Here is a 24,253-nt window from a genome sequence, read left to right as displayed (position 1 = left end):
TGCTCAGGCTGTGTTTCTGGGCAGGACGCCTCTAAACCGATGCATGGAAAACTTGGTGGAGGGAGTGGAATTTGACATCCAGTCAAATGTCATCCTGACATCCAGTCCCATGCACAAACCATGATGCTTTTTCCTCTAGCTCCTTGGGTCCTTGTCTCCTCTTCACTATTACGTGCGCCCACTTCTCTTCTCTGGATGATTGCAGCTGCCAACTGCTGCCTTGCTGAAAGTCTTGCCCATCCCAATTCCATCCTATCCTCTGCCCCTGCAAAAAAATGAATTACATTGTATGGTTCTCCTTCTTTAAATCCCTCTATAGTTCCTGTCTCCTTGGCTTCGTTTGAGCCCCACAGACCTCTCCCACTCTGGCTGCCAGCACTCCCATCTCAGGCTTCTACTACTGTGATTCTGAGCCGCACCTTGGGCCGTTCCTGGAATCAAGAGGGTCTCTTGATTTCTTGTTCTTTGTTCATTCTCCTTCCTTTGCCTGGAATTCCTTTAGCCCTCCTTCTTGCCAGCCCTCAAACAGGAAAGATTCTACCTTTACTAGACTTTGGGGGTTCCAGTTACTAACTGTAGGAATAACAGGGGATTTGGAAATTCAGTTTTGTCATTTCCTGGGGAATGACAGACACTTTCCCTCCATGGTGCCTGTGAGGGTGGCAGGTCCTGCCCTCTGTTCACAGACCTGGAGGGGAGTGGGAAGGAGCTCTGTGCCTGGACATGCTTCTCTGAGTGTGTGGCCTCCAGGCGGCTGGGGCAGGATCAAGCCCTCACTCTCTCCCTTGTGCCACCATGGAGGTCCTGTGTGCTGACCAAGTACCTGTCCCAAGTTGCTGGAGCAGGTAGTTTATTTGCTCTGCATCCAAGGCCTGAATATGATTGGTACTTATTATTATTTTTTTTTTATTTTTATTTATTTATTTATTTATTTTTTTGAGACGGAGTCTCGCTCTGTCACCCAGGCTGGAGTGCTGTGGCTGGATCTCAGCTCACTGCAAGCTCCGCCTCCCGGGTTCATGCCATTCTCCTGCCTCAGCCTCCCGGGTAGCTGGGACTACAGGCGCCCGCCACCTCGCCCGGCTAGTTTTTTGTAGCTTTTAGTAGAGACGGGGTTTCACCGTGTTAGCCAGGATGGTCTCAATCTCCTGACCTCGTGATCCGCCCGTCTCGGCCTCCCAAAGTGCTGGGATTACAGGCTTGAGCCACCCCGCCTGGCCGGTACTTAATTTTTAAATGCATGCAGGAATAAATGGACTTGTCTTTCTCCCCTGTGACATAATCCAGAAGAGGAACTCTATCTTGACCATCTTTGCCTCCCCAGCACCCAGCACCATGCCTGAAGCACACAGTTGCTCAATGTCAGGCATGAGGATGCTGGAGGAGGAGGCAGCTGGTGGCACAGATGGCTATGGTGGCCTCAGCTCAGGCAAATCCCATGGGCATGTGGAGACCCAGAGACCTACAGTTTTTTCCTTGGGTTTGTCGGCTTTTAGAGTTCTAGCAGTTCCAGCCTCTTCTCTTGGGCCTCCTGGAAGGAAACATCTAGCAGAATCTCGCGTCAGGTCCTGAAATTTGACAGCACAACTATTTACATATTGAAAAGGGCAGGATAGAGTGTTACAGTTTTACTGTTATTGAACCAGTATCTTTTTATTTTCTCTTACATGAGGCTGAGCTACTTGCTGAACTGAAAAGGAGAGGGAGGGAGAAGGAGTGCTTCCCTCCAGGGTTTCAAGACCTGCTGGGCTTCATAGCCAAGAGGTGCTCACTCCCCACTCAAGTATCAGCTTTCCAGAATGGCCCCTTGAAGACAAAAACTCTTTCAAGGCATATTAAACAATAGCAAACTCTGATAAAATTCCAATCCGGTGGCATGTTTTATGAGAAACTGATGAGGGGCCCTGAAATGTATCTAAACCTTGAGGTTTGAGCCAGAATCCAAATATTGCCTTTCTGTTAACCAGTTCAATGTTGCTTCTCTCTTGTGGTTGTTTTTTGGGTTATTTTTTGTTTTGTTTAGGATTTTCTGTGTAGGAAGGTACATTCACCTTGTTGATACTATGAAATGGCTATGCAGAAAAATAGAACCATCCCCAAGCAAAGATTCCTCCCCCTTTGGAATCGTCCCAATGCAGACAGCACTTCCCTCCAACTTTGGATGAACAGAACAAACAAAAGGAGGAACTATGAGTGGGATCCCCTCCAACTGCTATCATGTCAGTTCCAGGAAAGCAATGAGCTTGTCCATCTTGTTCACTGCCTGTTCCCAGCATCTAGAAGAGGGCCTGGCTCATAGTAGGCACTGAATAAATATTTGTGAAGAAGCTGCTAGATTGCAAGCTTTGTGATGGCAGGGACTCTGCCTAGGTCTGTTTTATTCATGAATGTGTCCCTCCCACTTAACAGCACAGCAGGTACAAAATAGAAGCTCATTCATTCATTGAGCAAGTACCATATGCCAGAGATGACTCAGGCACTGAATAAGTACTTGTTGGATTAACTAAGTGCATTCTTGTGTGTGTGCTTGAGTGAATGAAGGAATGAGCGAATGAAAAAAAAACCAGTGAGTCAGTTCAACCGCCAGCAATAACCAATCTCATCTCTCTGTGCTGCAGTCTTGGGACAATAAGCCTGGAGGTTTCTCTCCCTCCCTGTGCCTTTTCTCACTTGCTGTGATCTCCCTGCCTACCGAAACTCCCATGAAGTGTCAACTCCAATGATGTTTCTTTGAATCACCCCATCTGGTGAGATGCAAACTCTCTTCCCTTTTGAATTGCTTTGTCACTTTCTGTCTTAGCTATTGAGCACAGTTCAAAACCCATTTGCTGAACCTGTCCTGTGGGCAGCCACGGTGGCAGGAGCCAGGGATGTAGAAGTGACCCTGGCATCACCAGGGTTCAGTGTGTGTCTTGCCTGCCTGGATTATACAAACACCCACGGCTCAGAGACAGAGGCTTCCTCCTCTCTGTAACTGCACTTGGCACCTGGTACTGAGTCTGGTCAGACAGATGCTTCTGCACTCACACAGTGAATAGACCCATGAGATGTGCCGCCTTTGAGATCTTTGCTTCAGTGGATTCGAAATATGGGAGGAGGAGCTGAGCTGCACTATGTGTGGGCCAGAGTGGTGCGTCTTAGGCATGAAGAGGCCAGGAGTAGGAAGAGGTCCATGGGGGTCAGGATCAGAGAGATCTATATTACCTTCCATCGTAGGTACAGGTGCGGTGGCTCATGCCTGTAATCACAGCACTTTGGGAGGTTGAGGTGGGAGGATCACTTGAGGTCAGGAGTTTGAGACCAACTTGGCCAACATGGTGAAACCATCTCAACTAAAAATACAAAAGTTAGCCAGGTGTGGTGACATGTGCCTGTAATCCCAGCTACTCAGGAGGCTGAGGCAGGAGTATCACTTGAACCTGGGAGGCAGAGGTTGCAGTTTAGCTGAGATCGCGCCACTGCACTCCAGCCTGGTGGACTGAGTGAGACTCTGTCTCAAAAAAAAAAAGTACATAAAATACAGATATTAATTGGTCACTGCAACAGTGAGACTGAGGACTTCTTTGATAGAAGCCCCAATGCTTTCTAAATTGGCTTAAGAAAAAGAAGGAAAATGAACCCTTCATTGGTTCCCAGACCTGTTGAGTCATATAGGTCATCGCTGGCATTGGGGAGACCCAGCAGTGGCCAGAATCTGTCCCTCTCCTCGGGTCCCAGATCTGTTGTCCCCCAAGTTGCTTTGGTTCCCAGCAGGTTGTCTGGTGGGGTCCTCCTCACCCTCCACTACTCCCTGCTGTCTTGAACCATTTTGTTTAGCATTGGCAGTGGCGGGGAGGGAGCCGCTTTCCTGACAGCTCCAACAAGAGTCCTGGGGTTGATCTCAGGTCGCTTATGGCCAAGAGATTGGAAAATGCTGATTATCCCAGCGGAGACAGGGGCCCATCCGTGGAACAGAGGGGATCAATCTTACCTCAACTGCAGACATCGAGAATGAGGTTTCCTGAAGCACAATCAAGACTCTGGTACCAGAAAAAGAGGAAAATGGAAGCTGGACGGACAAAAGCCACTCTTGGCTACTGTATGGGTTATCAAGAGAAATTAGGAACCACTCCTATGATAGAACATTGCTTGTTGATGGGAGACGGTCAAGGCTGGCTATATTATGGCCATCACCAGTGCCCTGAATGGTACCTTATGTCTGGGCAGCTTAACCTGGCCATTTGCACACATTAATAATAATAGAGCAGCATTAATAATGGCTACTGAGATGCTTTATGTGTCTTCCATGCAGTGGCTGAGTATCTTACTCAGTATTGTCTTACTTAGTCTTGACCGCAACCCTATAAGGTAGGAACTATTGGCCCCATTTTACAGAGAAGGGAATCAAGGCCCAGTGAGGTTAAGCTGGTCTGTCCAGAATCACATGGCTAATCCGTGATGGTGCTAGTTTTTGTTTGTTTGTTTGTTTTAATTATTTAAGTGTAACAGGCCAGGTGTGATGGCTCACACCTGTAATACCAGCAATTTGGGAGGCCGAGGTGAGACAATCACTTGAGGCTAGGAGTTTGAAACCAGTGTGGGCAACATAGCAAGACCCTGACTCTACACAAAATAAAAATAAAACAAAAAATTAGCCAGATATGGTGGTATGTGCCTGTAGTCCCAGCTACTCAGGAGGCTGAGGCAGGAAGATCACTTGAGCCCAGGAGTTCGAGGCTGCAGTCAGCTATGATTACGATGCTATATTCCACCCTGGGTAACCCAGTCTCTTTAAAAATAAAAATGATTTTTTTTACAAGTATAACATACATTCAGCAAAGTCCATAGTACATAAGTAAATAGCTGGAAGGATTTTCACAGGGACCAAACTCAAGCAAGCAGCACTGACGACATCAAGCAAAAGAAGAATGTCACCCAGAGGCACCTGTGACCCCTCCAAGTCACTACCTGTCCCCAAGGTCATCACTGCCCTGACTTCTTGCACCAGTGATCCTGCAGCTGACCCAGAGCTGCCTGAGCCTGGAACTACCCATGGGCAATGGTAACTTACTACAGATGGAGCATGAAGTTCAAGTGACGGGAGATGATACAGATGGAGGGAAGTCTTGCTAAGACCATCGAATCGCCTTATGACCTGACCAAAAGGTTTGGCCAAAAATCCAGACAGATCCTGATCTGGGCAGTGCCCTGCAGGCCAGCACCCAGCACCATCCCAGTACCCTGGACCTGGGAATATAAGTGCCAAGACCGATCTGCAGCCTGGCAATGTGAATGGGCCTTTTATCATTAAAAGAAAAAAAAAAGGAAAATCAGATTCTTTCTTTAGCAAAAGGGCTTCTCCACAACTGTTTTTAAATGGTACACAGCTCAAAATAGATAGGAATGATAGTACAAGAAGGTAAATAAAGAATCTCCCGGCACAATCGTGGGCCTTTTTTCTCTGCTGGTTGCAAAGCCAAGAGTAATTAGCACCGTGAGAATGGGGGGAAGTGATTGCTGCTCCTACAACACTCTAATTAACAGTTACTAATAGTCATAATAAAACTGAAAGGAGGCTTTTTAAATCTCGCCGTTGAGTGAGTGCTTGGGATGGCAGAGTGCTCAGCATTGGGGACCCACTGCTTCTCGGGGCTATATCCTTGGCATGGGTTCATTTCTATAATGTTTTCAGGCTGGATGGGGGAAACCAGTGGTTAAATATGGTGGAAGAGTGGGGAAGAGATCTTAATCATCACTAGAATTATTACCGCTAATAAGATCCACAACTCATCCATCCGGAGCTTTGTTTAGACAAATGCAGTCTTAGACACTATTTCCTCTAACCCTCAGGATAAATATTTGGCTGATGTTACTATCGTCTTGATTTGGCACTGCTATATTTTCTGTTGGGGACAGTTTTCATTTATCATGACTGGGCTTTCAAAAGACTGTTCTGGGCCAACCGTTCTGCTGGGCACTTGGCATTCCAGGGGGAAGATGGGGGGTCTCTTGCTCTCATGGAATTTATGGCCCAGCAGAAATAAAATATAACAGAAGTTGGCTGTGAAAGAAACATCATATTCGTTGTACAATAGGATTTATCATGAACTTTAACTGGTTTGGTTTTAAAATGCCATTTGTGTCCACCTTAAACTAAGTTATCCAAGTTCAAAATCACCCATAGATTTGTGATGGGCACGTGTTCTGTGAATGCAGGTGCTTTATGATCCGTTAGTGACACTCCAGCTTTACGGCCACTAAGGATAGATGGTGTTCTCTTGATTCCCCTACCAAGTTCATCATCTTTCCTCAAAAATGCAGGTGGAGTTTCTGGAGTAGGGAAGACCACAGAGCCACGTATTTCCTTATTTACCATGTTACTGAGTGGCCTTTTCTCCGCCACTCAATAACAAGAGCAAGTATTTTGGGAGGATTAAAAGTGCGGAGGACTCAGTCTCTGCTGGTTTCTTTAGGGAGATGTCACTGGCAGACAAATAACTGCAAACACCGAGAAACAGACAACTTGGCTAGCACCAAGTCTCATAGGAGTTCGGGGCAAACTTAGACTTTCCTGCAGGCCAGATGATCCGAGAAGGCTTCCCAGAGGAGGTGGCACTGGAAGTATCCGGAGGCCATTGACAAGCAGAGGGGAAGCATTTAAGGGAGAAGCTGGGGGTGGGGAGCTGGGGTGAGAGCGGAAGGGTAGAGAGGGAGATGGTGAGAAAAGCAGCTCTTACAGGTCCTTGAGAGTCAAAATATGGGGTGTGGGTTTTAGTCAACGGAAAGTGGGGTACCATGAGGGATTTCTCTGTACCAGAACAAGGTCAAAGTAGTCCTCTAGAGATGTCACTGCTATAAATGATTTGCTTTTCGGTTATTTTATACATTAGTGGCAAAATATATATAACATACAATTTACCCTTTTAATCATTTTTAACTGTATAATCCAGTAGCTTTCAGTGTTGTACAACCATTACCACTACCTACTTCTCATCTTCCAACATGAAAACTGTATCCATTAAACAGTAACTCCCCATCCCCTCTTCCCCCAGCCTCTGGTAGCTTCTATTCTACCTTCTGGCTCTATGAGCTTGCCTATTCTAAGTACCCCGTATAAGCAGAACTGTATAGTATCTTGTATCTGACTTCTTTCACGTAACATATTGTCCTCAAGATTCATCCATGTGGTAGCATGTTCAGAGTTACCTTTCTTTCCTTTTCAAGACTGAATAATATTGCATTGTGGTGTGTGTGTGTGTGTGTGTGTGTGTGTGTGTGTAGATAAAGAGATAGATACATAGATAGATAAATATCACATTTTTATTTTTATTTTATTTATTTATTTTTTTTGAGACAGGGTTTCTCTCCCATTGCCCAGGCTGGAGTGCAGTGACATGATCTCAGCTCACTACAACTTCCACCTCACAGGCTCAAATGATCCTCCTGCCTCAGCCTCCTGAATAGCTGGGACTACAGACATGCACCACCATGCCCGCCTAATTTTTCCATTTTCAATAGAGACGAGGTTTTGCCATGTTGGCCAGCACACTGGTCTTGAACTCCTGACCCCAAGTGATCCACCCACCTGGGCCTCCCAAAGTGCAGGGATTACAGGCGTGAGCCACCGCGCCCGGCCTAATTTTTCCATTTTCAATAGAGACGAGGTTTTGCCATGTTGGCCAGCACACTGGTCTTGAACTCCTGACCCCAAGTGATCCACCCACCTGGGCCTCCCAAAGTGCAGGGATTACAGGCGTGAGCCACCGCGCCCGGCCTAATTTTTCCATTTTCAATAGAGACGAGGTTTTGCCATGTTGGCCAGCACACTGGTCTTGAACTCCTGACCCCAAGTGATCCACCCACCTGGGCCTCCCAAAGTGCAGGGATTACAGGCGTGAGCCACCGCACCCGCCTAATTTTTCCATTTTCAATAGAGACGAGGTTTTGCCATGTTGGCCAGCACACTGGTCTTGAACTCCTGACCCCAAGTGATCCACCCACCTGGGCCTCCCAAAGTGCAGGGATTACAGGCGTGAGCCCCTGCACCTGGTCCATATCACATTTTAAAATCCATTCATCCATCAGTAAACATTTGGGTAGTTTCTACATTTTGGCTATTGGGAATAATGCTGTTATGAACATTGAGTACAAATATCACTTTGAGTCCTTGTTTTCAATTCTTTTGGTTGTATTCTCAGGAGTGGAATGGCTGGGTCACATGATAATTCTGCATTTAACTTTTTGAGAAATTATCACAATGTTTTCCACAGTGGCTGCACCATTTCACATTCTCGCCAGCAATTCATAAGGGTTCTGATGTCTCTACATCCCCACCAACACCAGTCGCCACCCTAATGGACATGGAGTGTTATTTGGCTTATATTTGCTCCAGCGACAACATTTCTGTTTTGAGAATTGTTGTCTAGGTTTCTAGATTGATCATTTCCCTGATTTCCAAACATTTCTACTTTTAGTCTTTTTCTCCTTGTGAATAAAGTGGTGTTGAGATGACCAAGGGATCACCTTTGAGGAGCTAAGCTTTCTGGACACTAAGCTCTGGCTTGGAAAACTGGCCCATCCTTAGCTATCTCTTTCCTGTGAATTGGATGACAGCTTATCAAATTCTACCAGAATTCTAACAGAAAAGCAGATTTCTGCAGATTCTACTAGATTTTCTCCCAGAAAAAAACATCTTTTAATAAAAATGAATCTTCATGAGCCTTCAAGGACACAATCAGCAAAAAGCCCACTTCCCTCATCTTTCCTGGCTGTCTTCACAGGAATGCAAGGAACTTAGCTCATTCATTGCTGTTTCCTCTGGGGATGTAGAGTGGACATCATCAAATGCCTGGGAGTCCATGACCTGAGTTCAGCCACTCACCAGTTTTGTGATATGGGGCAAGTTGACCTTCTTTTGCTGGGAGGAAGGGAGTTGTACACTTCTTTTTTCTATTATCTCTTTGTGCCTCAATCATCTCATCTGTGAAATGGGGATAATGATTAAGCCTCCTTGTAGAGTTGTTGAGAAGGTTCAATGAGGCAATGCGTGTATGTCACTTCTAACAGTTGCTGGCAAACAGTAAATGTCTCAAAGCTTTTCACCTACATGAGTTTTGTTGAGGTTGGTGTCTCTCGGTCTCAATCTCTTGTAGGAAATGGAGCTAATAATAGTTGATGTTACAAAAGCCCCATGCTGTAGACTAAATGAGGCAAGGCATGTGAAACCCTTGGTGCAGACCTGGGACATAGTAATTGTTCAATAAGTATCAGTCATGTTGTCACTACCAAGAGTGCTGATGCCAACTTCTGGTGTCCCTGGATGGAAAAGTATTGATCTGACCCTTTACCTCAAAGGATTGTGATTATATCCCAACTCAGTTAAGTGAGCCACAAATTCGAGAAGAAAGTTTTGTAAACATCAGAATAGTATCCTAAACTCTGTAGGAAACAGACCACAAAGTAATCACAAGGTACATGTTTTAGTCTCTGCTGACTCTAAGTTGCTGTTTAGCCACAGGCGAGTTACTCTAATCTCTGGGCCCCTGTTTCCTGCTATTAAAGGCACTATCAAGGGTGGTAAATAAGCATGGCCCACATGCCATTGCTTCCCACAGCAGACATTACTAATTGATCCCAGAACTCCTATCTACTGAGACCTATCTCAGCCTCAGAATCCTTCTCAACACAGTGCTATGGGCAGCAACTAGCAATCAATTGCAATTGACTAGGGAGTTGAAACCAAGTTGATGTTCTAGGTGGAAATCTCAATTCTGTTACAAGCCCTTCTCCCATACTACCATAAACACAGGCAGATAGGCTGAGATTTCTTTTAAAACTCTGCATCAGTTATAGCCACCGAATGTTTTTACTAGGCCAGGTGCTGAGAACACCCTCAATGGAGCAAAAAGCACTCTTAAGCCACTCTTAAACCTCCTCCAGGAGAGGGCTTCGGCTTCACACAAGGAGGCAAATGAGAATCAAGGAATTAGTTGCATGGGGAAGCAACAGACACATCAAAAGAGAACCATGATACAGCCTGCTCCTCAGGCTCTGCCTGCGGTTACAGGAGGAGGGCAAGCTGCAGGGCAGAGGGGTATCCCGGTAGGTTGATTTTTCTGCACAGAAGCCCTTCTGTTGTAGTGCTCAGGGCCTGTATGTCCTCACACAGGCGCCAGGCCTCCCATTCAGATTGGAAGCTGACAGACTTTCCCTGTCCTCTCCATTTCCTGCCTGTCCTGGGAGCCATTCTCCTTGACCCATCCTAAAGGGTCTTGGGAGTCATGTCACCTCTCTGGGCCTCAGTTTCCTCATTTGTCGAGCAGTGAGAATAATAATGACTCCTTCTTCATGCCTACCTTCCTCATGGCCATTTTAAGGACCCAAATGAGGTCACAGCTCTGTATCTTGTTTGTGGTTGGTGGTTACACAAATCAATACGTGGGGTAAAATGACATAGAACGAAGACATACCCACCACCAAAAAAGAAAAAGGTGAGGGGTGCATGCAAGAAACAGTGACATCTGAGATACTCCACCCATGTCACTTTCTTGGTTTTGTTACTGTGGTAATGTAAGTTGCGGCCATTAGGAGAAGCTGGATAACGGGCACAGGGCACCTCTCTGGGCTGTTTTTGCAACTTCATGTGAACATATTATTATTTCATAATGAAAGTTTTTTTTTTTAAAAAAAAGAGAACCTTGAAAATGCAATGGACAATTTTGAGACAGTACTTATGGGATGTGGCCACAGACATGGACTCCTCTGCCTTGTTCCCAAGAATTCAGGAGGTCGTTCAAGGAGAGCAGCCACGGCTCCTGAATTTCCACAGCACTGTGGGCTCAATATGTCACCCCATCCTGCAAGCCAGTATTTCACCTGACTTAACAATGGAAACAAAGTTTTACATGCTACATATTCCAGGTGCAAACACTGAGACTTCAGTCAGAGCAAGACAATATGCCTAGGAGTGCTCATAACTTACCATCCTTTTTCTTTTCAAATTTCTCATCTGGGATGCTCATTAGCTTTCTGTTTCAGAAACAATTTCTTCTTTGATTTTTGTACATGACAAGTTTCTTTTCTTAAAAAAAAAAAGGCTTTAAAACCCATTTGTCTTCCATTTTCTCTACATAGCCTGAGGACCTGGAAGAACTGATTAATTCCTAGACTTGTTAATTACTCTTGCGTGGAAGCCAACCTCTAAACTGTAATCTCCTAAAGATGGCTCACATTTGAGCCCTGTGCTGCTAGTCAGGTGATGGGCAGGAGTGTCTGTGCTTTAGAAAACACGTGATTTCAGGGATCCGTTTGGGAGGGTTCTCCTGTCATGAGGCTATCACTAGAAATACGCAACAGATTCTGCTGGGTGAGTGTCAGTGGCCAGATCCAGTGTAACCCCTCATGTTCCATTTCTGCTCCCAGCTGAAAGTGAGCAAGGGTTCACAGTGGGAGATGGAGAATGGTTCCCTTGTTATGTGGCGACGTCATTTATAACATGACCTAGACTCTGGGCCTCCTTCCTTTGGAGAGGAGATGTGAAGCTTTGAGTATTTTCTTGTTGTTTTTTTATTTTGTTTTGTTTTTTGATTTTTTTAAAAGCTTTATTGCCTAGGGGAAATTGTAAATCATACATGCTCATTTTATGTTCACCCTAAATTCCACCACCTAAAGATGATCGCCATTAGCATTTTGGTGAGCATTCAGGGGAATTACATGTGGATGTTATGTATACATGTATACTTAATATGTACATGTGAATTGAATGTGTACTTGCATGCTGTTCTGTAACCTACTTTTTCATTCACGTTGTTAGAGGCATGACAGTTACCTTCCTTGTCATTGAATTCTACCCTTCTTATTTCATCACCATCTAACTCGTAGCTAACACATCTGTAGCACTTACTCAGCACTAGGCATTATCCACAGAACTTCTGGTAGCTTACCTCGTTAAAGCCTCATAACACTCTGACAAGACAGGCACGATGACTGTCCCTGTTTTATTGCAGAGAATACTAAGACACACAGTAAGACCTTGGGTAGGACCTTGGTAGGAGACTTGCCCAAGGTCACACCTCCAGGGCTTGGACTTGAATCAGGCATTCTGGCACTAAGGTCTTTGCTCTTAACTGCTAGGCTACACTGTTGTTCAACCCAGAGTCCAGGCATTGCTGAACTCATCTGGCTATGGAATGGCACATGCTTGTCACAGGAGCACCCATTTCTCCTTGATATTTCCAAAACAGACATCACTAGTGATCACAGCACCTTTTCCCAACAGTCCTAGACTGGCCTAAGATCCTTCCTGATAGATACACCGTCACAGGCAGCCACTGCTGAGCCTTTGGGATGGTGTCTCAGTCTGTTTTGTCTTGCTATAAAGGAATATCTGAGGCTAGGTAATTTATAAAGAAAAAAGGTTTATTTGGCTCACCCTTCTGCATAATGTACAAGAAGCATGGTGCCAGCACTTGCTTCTGGTGAGGGCCTCGGGCTGCTTCCACTCATGGCGGAAGGTGAAAGGGAGTTGATGTGTGCAAAGATCACATGGTGAGAGAGGAAGCGAGAGAGAGAGGGGAGGTGTCAGGCTCATTTTAACAACCGGCTTTTGTGGGAACTAACAGAGTGAGAATTAATCTATTCATGAAGAATCTGCCCCCATGACCCAAACATCTTCCATTAGGCCCACCTCTAACATTGGGGATCCAATTTTAACATGAGGTTCAGAAGGGACAAGTATCCAAACTATAGTAGACGAATCTGTGAGATGATGCCCGTATGCCTTCCCTGATCCATCTAATGCCGTTCTCTCCTCCCGCGCATAATGAAACAGGCCCCAAGAGGGAACTGACTTGTTTAAGTGAAGGGCAGAGCTGTCTTCATCCATTTGTGCTGCAAAACAAAATACCTGAGACTGGGCAATTTAGAAATAATGGAAATTTATCTCTCATAGCTCTGGAGGCTGGGAAGTCCAAGATCAAGACACCAGCAGATTCAACATCTGGTGAGGCTGCTCTCTACTTCCAAGATAGCACCTTCTTGCTATGTCCTCGCATGGTGGAGGGACAAAAAGAGCCTAGTTAGTTCCCTCAAGCCCTTTCATAAGGGTGCTAATCCCATTCATGAGGCATTCATGAGGGCAGACCCCTCATGACTGAATCACTTCCTAAAGGCCTACTCTTAATACTGTCACACTGGCAATTAAGTTACAACGTGGGAATTTGATGGAGTGGGGGGGGACACATTTAGACCATAGCAAGAGCCAAAACCAACACTTAGTTTTATTAATCTCAAGGCCCGCTCTCTTTCCACCCCCACACCACTGTCTGTTCAAATCTAACAAAACAAACACCAGCTACCATTGGAGACACACTCTGATCAGTTTCAGTGCAGCCCAACTGTGCATTTGGACGACTCAGAGGTAACCAGAGAGCTTGGCATTGAGGATAGACCACAAAGGATTATTTTATCTCAATGCACTTTGTAGAAGATGTTGCCAAATACCGAAGAGTGTGTTAGTGATATCAATGCTTTTAATTTATACAGTGGTCAGAGCTCAGAGGTCAGCAAATCATGGTTGAGGTCAATTGCCAACTGTTTACTGAGAGGATCCATCACTGGAGGGCACTGAGGGAGCTCCAGGAAGCATGCCTTCATGCAACGAGCATGCATTGAGCGCCTCCTGTTTATTTTTTTAGTTTATTATTTTTTAATTTATTTTTTATTTCAGTAGGTTTTTAGGAAGCAGACGGTTTTGGTTATATAAATAAGTTCTTTAGTGAGCACCTTCTGTTTATGAGGAGAAACTAGGTTTACAAATGAGACAGTGACAAATACCACAAGGTGACACTGATGGGGTTTTACCTGGGGAGGATGCTTCCTTCCATTCCCAGTTTGGTTTCAGCCGAGAATTTAAAACATGAGAGAGGCTGGGCACATTGGACTCACCCCTATAATCCCAGCACTTTGGGAGGCTGAGGTTTGCATATTGCTTGAGCCCAGGAGTTTGAGACCAGAATGGGCAACATAGTGAGACCCCACCCCTATTTATTTTTTTAATTAAAATTTTAAAAAATAATAATAAAATAAAATAAATCACAGGAGAAAAATGGAGATCACAATCATTATCAATTGAACTGAATGGAAACAAACTTAGTTTGGGGCCAATTCTTCACCCCAAGGGCAGGTAGAGCTGAAGGACTGCAGGCCCCCAGCCCTCTATCCACAGAGGCTACATCTTTCCCAACACTCACCTCTAGGGAGAGAACACACTAGAATGCATATGCCTAATGGGCGAGCAGGCGTGTTTCCTTCTCCTTTAGCTCTGGAGGCTGGGAAGTCCAAGATCAAGACTCCAGCAGATTCAGTGTCTGCTGAGGCTGCTCTCTGCTTCCAAGATAGTGCCTTCTTGCTATGTCCTCCTCCTCCTTTTCCTGAACAGGAGTGAGTGAAGGGGAAGAGGTGGCCCACAATGTGGATGACCAGAGCTTCCTCTATGGGACACTTGGCTAGGACTTGGAGGTTCTTTCCCTAACCAGCCTGTGACTAATCGACATAGGCTGTGTACATTTCAGAGAGGGAGATCCATGTGGGCTCCAGCCACAGGAAGGAGTTCTTGGCAGAGGCCCCTGATCTGAGCCCTAAGAGTTGGGTGGGTTGGGGTGGACAGCTGCAGGGCCCACCCTGGGCTTTCTGCCCAGGGTGCTGTGGGAGAAAGACAATGATTTATGTGGGATATAGTGGGGAGGCCAGTGGAAGGGATTGTGTTGCACATAATTGGATATAAAACACAGCCTTTAAACTTTGTGCATTGAATAGATCTACAGAATTCAAATCCATGGACTGGGTGAGGTAGCTCACACCTGTAATCTCAGCACTTTGGGAGGCTGAGGTGGGTGGATCACCTGAGGTCAGGAGTTCAGGACCAGCCTGGTCAACATGGAGAAACCCTGTCTCTACTAAAAATACAAAAATTAGCTCGGCATGGTGGTGGGTGCCTGTAATCCCAGCTACTAGGGAGGCTGAGGCAAGAGGATCATTTGAACTTGAGAGGTAGACATTGCAGTGAGCCAAGATTGAGCCACCGCACTCCAGCCTGGGTGAAAGAGGGAGACTCGGTCTTAAAAAAAAAAAAAAAATCAAATTCATTAATCCAGTTTTTTTATAGTCACATTGGCGGATGAGGTTTGTGGCTGAAATTCATGCTTCCTAATGTGGGAAAATGTGTTCTCATGCAAGGAGAGGGAGAGAAAAATGTGCTGAGGGGGAAGGGAATGGGCTTTGAAGCCTGCTAGATGCTCACTGGAAGCCCAGCTCCACCATTTGCCAGCTGTGTGACCTTATTCAGGTGACCTAATCTTGCTGAATCTCTGCCTGTCCCCCATTTATAAAATGAGAACAAAGACATGGATTTTCCAGGTCGAAAAAATTAAGTTAAACAAGGCTTGCAAGGCCGGGCCCAGTGGCTCACATCTGTAATCCCAGCACTGTGGGAGGCCAAGACTGGAGGATTGTTTGAGCCCAGGAGTTTGAGACCACCCTGGGCAACATGGTGAAACCCCATCTCTACTAAAAATACAAAAAAATCAGCCAGGTGTGGCAGCGTGTGTCTGTAGTTCCAGCTACTCAGGAGGTTGAGGTGGGAAAATTGCTTGAGCTCAGGAGGCAGAGGTTGCAGCAAGCCAAGACTGTGCAATTGCACTCCAGCCTGGGCAATGGAGTAAGACCCTGTCTCGAAAACAAACGAACAAAAAACAGAGCTTGCAAGGTACTATTGCCATGCTTGTCCCTAAATTCCCTTTCACCTTCCTCCCTGCCCCTCGCTGCCCCTGACCCCACTCCACCCTAGAGGATTTTTGTATCAGGTACAATCCTAACTCTGGTAGGGAAATGCCTATGAAAGCTTTACTGTAAAAAATATATAAATCTTAAAAGTCAGCCTATATGTCATGTGGTTGTAGATTTTTTTTTAAAGGAAGGAGGCGAACAGCACTCCTAGGAAGTTATGATCTCCAGAAGTAACTAACATTCATTATGAGGGAGATCTCAGAGCTGATTCCCACAAGTGGCAGAGAAGAAAATGAGATGCAGGCTCTGGATTTGCATAATCGCTGACTGTTTCCTGGTCATTTGCCACTTTGCAGGGGCTCAGTGTGGAGAGCAGCCCCTTCCTGAACTGGACACCCTCTGTGCCCAGGGCTCCACGGGGTCCCTCTTGGAATGGTGCTTTAATGATCACTCAAATGGCATTTAGCCTCCAATTAAGAGCGGGAAGAAAAGCACTGGCCAAGTGGAGTGAATGTTCCGGGGAATTCACCCAGTTAGGAGAAACCTGGAGAATTAGCAGGCACACAAAGCCACCTCTTGACTGGAAGCAGATGCCTTGAAGGCTCCCAGACGCCCCACAAGCTGCAAAGGAAGTTGGCCACAGAGCTGACCTGTGTCTAGAATCGTACCAAGGACTCTCCACAAACTTGAGAGGCCCTGTCCACTGCAGGGGAGGAGAAGAGGCGTGGAGGAGAATCAGCCTCTGCAGACACGGTACTTCCTGCCTTCTGCTAGTTGCCATGGCTTTGTTCCTTATCACAAGCCCATCACAAGCCCTGACAAAGCTCGTGGTGTGGCTCAGTGATAGAAACCAGCTGGCCCAGGTATTTCTGACACCAAAGCCATGGTCTTCAGCATCTGAGTGGACATCCTGCTCTCAGCAGAGCCCACTGGCTCATCAGTGAAGCCTGTGTATTCATCCTCCATCTTTGACTTGCCGTTGATTTCCTTCCGTCTAATGGATTCCTTACTCTGAGACAAGCAAGCCCCGGCAAGAGGTCTGGAAAGCCCGCTCTAGTCTTCTGTCAGCCCCCCTGCAAAAATGGCGTTTGTCTGGTACCAGGAGTCCCTGCAAATGTGATTGTCACTCCAGCACATCTGTGGGGATGAGCAGGTGGTGGAAGTGGCCGTTCCTGGTGCCGCTGACAAAGTATCAGATCAGGAAATTGCCCCATAAGTGCTTTCCTTATCAATTTATTTCTCATTGAAATATCCTGCAGTAAAATTCAGTAGTGGGTACACTGTGGAAATAGAGCCTGTTTCACTGGGTGTAGCACTGTTTGTAAGGCAGCCTCAGACACCACTAGGGTCTGAAATGAAATCAGAGCAGCCTAACTTCATCTCTTCAACTTCCCCAGGTCCGGGCATTGTGAATATAAAGAAGGGAACTTGTAGGTTTCGAATGTCTTCTTACTAAGGAGTTTGTTGAAAGAAGAACAATTAATCTCTTTATCATAACTGGCTTGGCCACATTTCAATGCTGGAAAGAGAAGAAAAAAAAGAAAGCAACAGAACAAAACCTTTTGTATTTCTGCCAGCAGAAGGTAAGGGAGAGGCTTGTCATTTTGTGGACATTTTTGATTAAGTGTCCCTTTACCTTTTAATTTGTGCATTCAAGTTTCAGATCTTCTGCGGCAAGAGGGAGAAATTGTCACACATTTTCACACCTCGTTTGTCTGCTACAGGGTTGTGAAACTGCAGCATCTGAGCTCAGAAGTTTGCAGAGAAAGGATTTCAAGGCCAGTGATTCTGCTCTGGATGACTTACAACTTAAACATCACCTAGCCTTGTTCTTCTGCTCCCAAGTGTCCACAGGAAATTAATAGTTACAATATATGGTATTTTTTCAGTGTTCACAAAATGTACTCTAGCACTATGTGGGACAAAGAATTATGCATCAGCTCAGCCCATAGTTCTCAACACCTGCCTGTTCCTGCTTTCTCTTTAGTGTCTCATTTCTGAGCAACGGCTGAAGAAAGACAGCTGGCTACTGAAACCGGAAGGAAATATTGGAATGTACTGGAAAGAACAAAGGAATTACAATCTAAGGACTGGGTTGCTTCAAGTCCCAGCTCTTCCACATAATAGCTCTGTGACCTTGGGCAATTTAGTCAACCCTTCTGAGCTTTAGTTTCCTTATCAGTAAAATGGCAACAGTAGCAACTACCTCCTAGAGTTTTATGGGGAAAAACAGATACAATTTATGTAGAGTGTGTAATGAAGTGTTATGCAAACATTAGACACTGGTTGTACTTTTATGATATGGAGGAGAGTCCAGGAATCAAAACTATTGCTTTTTAGGAAAACTATTTGGCTAAAATCATAGTTTGTTGTAGTAGTCTCCTGGCACTGTGAGGTCATGTGGTAGGAAATCAAGATCTCTCCTACGGGCTCAAGGATCTACTCCAATGCCTTCTCGTGGGAGCACCTTCTACATCTTGTGTATGGGTTAATAATTCATTTTCCTGATTGTCCAGCCTATCCCAACCTATCCCAAGAAAGGAGGCACAAGCATTGTGAGAGCAGAGATGTCAAAAAGCACATTCAACACCCCAAGCTCATCCAAGCTTCTGCCCGCGTCACATCAGCTAGTATCCCATTGGCCAAGGCAAGTCACAAAGCTAAAGTCAAGAGAGGGCATTGTGGTGGCTCATGCCTGTAATCCCAGCACTTTGGGGGACCAAGGTGGGAGGATTGCTTAAGCCCAGGGTTAAAGACCTGCCTGGGCAACATAGTGAAACCCTCATCTCTTAAAAAAAAATTTTTTTTTAAGAAAACAATTGTTCTAATTGTTTATATAACCTGTCTAATTGTTTATATAACCTGTCGCCACTATTTGCTTTCTGTTTAAGAAGACTGAAGGAAGAGAAGGGAGGGAGGAAGGAGAGAGGGAGGAACACGTTTTGGATAACAGTTACCCCATTGCATTGACTGGGATGTGTGGCAGGCTGAATCCCAAGTCCACGAACCCTGAAGTGGCATTTTGCATCCATGCTGTTGCCACAGCCACAACACAGGTAGATGGAGTGGACTTCACTGCCTCTTAACTTTGTTTGTTTCTTTCTTTGTTTTTTTGTTTGTTTGTTTGTTTTGTTTTGTTTTGTTTTTTTCTCTCTCTCTCTTTCCTTCCCTCCTTCCTCCCTCCCTCCCTCCCTCTCTTCCTTCCTTCCTTCCTCCCTCCCTCCCTTCTTTCCTTCCTTCCTCCCTCCTTCCCTCCCTCCCTCTCCTTCCTTTCCTTCCTTCCTTCCTCCCTACCCTTCCCTCCCTCCCTTCCTTCCTTCCTTCCTTGCTCCCTTCCTCTCTCGCCTCCCTCCCCTTCCTCCTTCCTTCCTTCCTCCTCACCTCCTCCTTTCCTCCCTATTTTCTTCCTTCCTCCTCCTTCCCTCTCCTCCTCCCTTCCCTTCTCCCTTCCCTTCCTCCCTCCTCCCCTCCCCTCCCTCCTCCCTCCTCTCCTCCTTCCTTCCTTCCTCCTTCCTTCCTTCCTTCCTTCCTTCCTTCCTTCTTTCCTTCCTTCCTTCCCTGACAGGCTCTTGCTTTGTCACCCAGGCTGGAGTGTAATGGTGCCATTATACCTCACTGCAGCCTCGACCTCCTGGGCTCAAGCGATCCTCCCACCTCAGCCTCCTGAGTAGCTGAGACTACAGGCACACAGCACCACAGCCAACTTTTATTTATTTATTTATAGAGTTGGGGTTTTGCCATGTTGCCCAGGCTGCTGTCAACCTCCTGAGCTCAAGCAATCCTTCTACCTCAGCCTCTGTAGTAGCTGGGATTACAGGCATGTGGCACCAGGACTGGCTAATTTTTAAATTTTTTTTTTTAAGAGATGAGGGTTTCACTATGTTGCCCAGGCAGGTTTTTAACTCCTGGGCTTAAGCAATCCTCCCACCTTGGTCCCCCAAAGTGCTGGAATTATAGGCATGAGCCACCATAATGCCCTCTCTTGACTTTAGCTTTGTGACTTGCCTTGGCCAGTGGGATACTAGCTGATGTGATGCGGGCAGAAGATTGGATGAGCTTGGGGTGTTGAATGTGCCTTTGTTTTTTTTAGACGGAGTCTTGCTCTGCCACCCAGGCTGGAGTGCAGTAGCCGGATCTCAGCTCACTGCAAGCTCCGCCTCCCGGGTTCACGCCATTCTCCTGCCTCAGCCTCCTGAGTAGCTGGGACTACAGGCGCCTGCCTCGTCGCCCGGCTATTTTTTTTTTTTTTGTATTTTTTAGTAGAGACGGGGTTTCACCGTATTAGCCAGGATGGTCTCGATCTCCTGACCTCGTGATCCGCCCGTCTCGGCCTCCCAAAGTGCTGGGATTACAGGCTTGAGCCACCGCGCCCAGCCTGAATGTGCCTTTTGACATCTCTGCTCTCACAGTGCTTGTGCCTCCATTCTTGGGATAGGTTGGGAAACAGAGAGATTAGAACCTCTGGGGAGATGGAGATGCTGAGGGCCTGTTTTGCCTTTCAGATGATGAAAAGGTCTAGCTTTGCATGGGTTACTCTTCTGGGTCTGAAAATCTTTCTTGAGCTGGGTCATTTGAATCCAGAAAAAAAAAAAAAAGAAAGAGAAAGAGAAAGCATGAAAGTAAGAGCTGGAGAAAGAGGAGAGAGAGAGGAAGAGAGAGAGAGGCAGACTTTATTTCACCAGTTCACCTGGACCAGGAATTAGTCCTAAGCTAACCTAGGCTACCTTGGACAATGAAGGGGATTTTAAGAAGGGAGGGAGGATTCTCTTGGAGATTAACTTTGGGCTTTGGCCTAGCTGAATCCTGTTAGACTTTAAATACAAAGCCATGGGGGAGGGGCACACAGGGCAGCCACAGCAGGAGCTGGAGTTCCTATCTCAGCCTGGCTGTGCCAAGGCCTGACATTTCTTGTTTTGATAATTGATGTGGCCAAGTTGAAGCTTGTCACCGTGAGAGCATCGCACCACGGCTTTGGTAGTGCCGTGGCTATGTGAAGAGTGAGAAAAATCAATTTCCACTGTCCACGGAGGGTTGTTTGATTTATTACTGTTGGAAGAAGAAATTCTTTATCTCCCACCCCCTGTTGGAGAGGACTGTTTTACAGTCTGCTGTTAGAGAGGCTCTATAAAAGCAGCTATATTTGTGCAAATTTTGGTATTTTGATAACCTTCCTTGACTATTCAGAGGACGTTGAACACTCCCAATTTTTATAACCCTCATTTGTTTTTGATTAAGCAATTATAGGCACTAAAAGACAATCTGCAAGACAGTGTGGCCAGCATACCTACCGGATTATTTCATGCCGTAGGAAGCCTCAGAGGGTTTTAATATTTCATGACCACTGGAAGGAGGAAGGAGGGGTTTGCTGGGAAAGAGCAGAGGATGCGATCTGGAGTCAGACTGGGATTGGGATCCCAGCTGCCATTGGAGAGCAGGTCAGTGTCCATGAGCCTCAGTTTCCTTATCTGAACAATGGGTATGTGTAGCAGACAATACCATCCAGCTCCTCTTAGATCCCTTCAAGCCTTTTCTGGTGCACCACCCTTGCCTGCCTCCGTGTGCTTCTGCTTTTAACACCCTGCATTGTGGCTCCTCCTCCAAGACTCTCTCTTGGCCTCTGGGCCTCCTAGAACTTAAGTACCTGGGAATTAATGTCCCCTCAGGGCAGCCCTCCTCCTGTAACTGACCCTCTGTGAGTATGAAAAGCAGAGTTCCCTTGCCTCACCTCAGGACGTACCCCGAGGTGTAACTTACATTCCAGGTGGGTATAAATTACACTCCAAGTTGGTTCAGGCTGAGGTTCCCCCAGGCACAACTTTGCCTGAAACCAACCAATGCTCACTTGGCTTCCCTTCCTTCCCCGACCTTCTTCTCACCCCCATTACTGGAAGACTTCCTTAAAACATCACTTGGGCCCAAATCCTCATCTCAGGCTCTGCTTCTGAGAAACCCTCCCAAGATAGTAGACTGGTGGGTGCTCCTTGCCAATGTCTTACAAGTTGTTTCATTAACTTTTATTCAGCACTTCAATGTGCCAGGCATAGAATTAAGTGGTTGAAATGCATTATCTCTTTTAAGATTGTGATGATAAAATAAGGTCTAAGGAGGTACTTTGCACAATGACTAACACATAGCAGCAACTCGGTACTCATTGGCCCAGTTTGAACATGCTTGGGCTGCAATGTGGTGACAGGACTCGGGACAGTCCAGCAGCCTCCTCTTTCTCCTTGGTCCCCTCCTGCCCCTTCCAAATTTTTCTCCACACAGCAGCCAGAGTAGTCTTTTAAAACATATCAATCAAATGTGTAAGACCCTCTAGTGGCTACTTGATTGCACATAGATATAAAATTCAGGCCAGGTGTGGTAGCTTATGCCTGTAATCCCAGCATTTTGGGAGGCCAAAGTGGGAGGATTGCTTGAGCCCAGGAGTTTGAGCCCAGCTTGGACAACATAGCAAGACCTTGTCTCTATAAGTAAAATAAAACCCAAACTTCCTACCAATGGGGCTTAGCAAACTTTTTCTATAAAGGGCCATATAGTAAATACATTACAGTTTGTGGACCTGACAGTCTTTATAGCAGCTGAAGCCTCTGCCCTTCTAGTGCTGAGGCAGCCACAGACAATATCTAAACAAATGGACGTGGCTGTTTTCCAATAAAACTTTATTCATAAAGACAGGCAGTGGGCCAGATTTGGCCCACAGACTGTAATTTTGTGAACCCTGGTCTACAAAACAACTGAATGGGGAGGACCTTGCCTCCCTCACCAGCCACCAGCCTCATCCTGACCCACCCTTCTCCCCAGTCATTTGCTCCTGCCACACTGGCTGGAGAATACCAGCACATTCCTGCATCAGGCTAGGTCTATGCCTACTGTTCCCTCTATCTGGGTCCAGGAGTCTCTTCCTGGAGCCCCCTGCCTTGCTGGCTCCTGCTCATCACTCAAGTGTCAGTTCAAATGCCAAATCCCACCTCTTCAAAGAGACATTCAAGAGCCTGCAGATCTGCTATGTCCCCTCCCCCAAGTCCCTCTGCTCTCTATCACCTCAGTCATTAATTTATTCCCCTAGTCACCTGTTTGGGTTCTGCCCACCCTTTTGGAAAACAAGTTTCAACACTGATTCAGCATTCATCAGCAGCATCCTCAGTCCGTAGCACAGGTCCCAGCACCTAGTAGGTACACAATGAATGTTCGTTGATTAAATGGTCTCTGGGGATCCCCCCACCCCACTGCCCCTTCTGTAAGAAGAGTTTTTGAACGATGGAAAACATTAGAATTTCAAGTGATTATCTTGGTTGTACAGCAAACCTACAAAACCCTACATAATCTTCCTTTCTTCTCCTTCCCTGTCAATTATGCAGTTAAACGGAACATCTCACAGGGGGATTTGCCTGAGCAAACCCTCACTTTTCTTTTCTCAGTTCCAAGCCTAAGACGGCAGACCTCCATTTTCAAGGCTAAAAACACCAAGAGGAAGGTGCTGTCTGAATGTGACGATGAGATTACCCAGTTAATTAAAGAGGGATTTAGTAGTTACTTAACATCTGGGTGGCAGAGTTTTTTTTTTTTTTTTTTTTTTTTTTCTCTACTCAGTTTCAAAAAGGAAGCAGAAATTGTAATACGCCAACTCTGGCTGCAATAGATGCATCCTCCGTGTGACATGACCCTGCAGCAAGGCAAACCTCTTCTTCCCTGGGTTCCTTGGCTCCAAGGCATCTGATGCTTTTCATAAGGACACCTGTGACCTGCTTGGCAAAGCAAGCTCTGTGTCCTCAGGATGACAGTGGTTCCAGAAGTGCTTTGGTAACCGCTCCTTTTATTATGTCATACTTGAGGGCAGTGATTCTTGAACAGCCGACATTGCCAGAGGGCCAAGGGACTTTGAGAGGTGGTCAGAGACATGGCTGCCATTCGATGGGGGAAGGGCCTTGAATGCTATACCAAGGGATGTGAGGCACATCCTGGCCAGGGAGTGTTGAGAGTTTGACCCCAGGGATGATGTTTGGCAGTAGCCATGAGGGAGGAAGGTGGTAGCCAGAAGCCCAAGTTGGAGCTTGTTCTAGGGCTTCAGGTAGCAGGTGGTGGGACCTTCCTGGCATGGTGGCATCAAGAAAGAAGAGAAGCTAAGTTCAGGTGGGTTCACCCCACAGGGGCCATGGGCCAGATGGAGGCAGGCCTTGGCCTCGGCTCTGGGAACTTGAACTTTGTTCAGTGCTGATGGCAACAATAATAATGATAATACCTACTTCTATGGGTTATTGAGATAGGTGCCTTTATTTAACTTATTTGTAACAAGTCCTTAGTGAACTTTTAAACACTCATCCGGTGACATTTCTGTAATGCTTCATTTAAATAAAGACATTCATAACTTGGCAGTCTGTGAGCTTTCAATGGACTTTCTCCCCATCCTGGTGTGACACTGAATCTTGATCTTAGGATGGCTGTTGAGTAGCTCTAATAAGCAAAGTGATAGGTATTGTGTGGTCAATAC

General features: G+C 46.1%; 1 protein-coding gene and 1 long non-coding RNA gene across 2 annotated transcripts in view; one reads left to right on the top strand and one right to left on the bottom strand.

Moving 5' to 3' along the window:
- KAZN (kazrin, periplakin interacting protein) overlaps positions 1-24,253 on the top strand; it is a 478,581-nt gene that overhangs the window by 147,524 nt on the left and 306,804 nt on the right. The window lies entirely within an intron of this gene.
- LOC108519972 (uncharacterized) lies at positions 17,022-23,520 on the bottom strand. The gene is made up of 4 exons (XR_001882787.1): positions 23,445-23,520; positions 22,836-22,931; positions 21,051-21,127; positions 17,022-17,281 (listed from the first exon to the last, which is right to left on the bottom strand). It is a non-coding gene; the product is annotated as an uncharacterized LOC108519972 (long non-coding RNA).

Source organism: Rhinopithecus bieti, unplaced genomic scaffold, assembly GCF_001698545.2.
Source record: "Rhinopithecus bieti isolate Rb0 unplaced genomic scaffold, ASM169854v2 scaffold_50015, whole genome shotgun sequence".
Classification (NCBI taxonomy): Eukaryota; Metazoa; Chordata; class Mammalia; order Primates; family Cercopithecidae; genus Rhinopithecus; species Rhinopithecus bieti.
The sequence above is the reverse complement of the archived record's forward strand: the minus strand, read 5'-3'. Positions and strand labels throughout refer to the sequence as shown.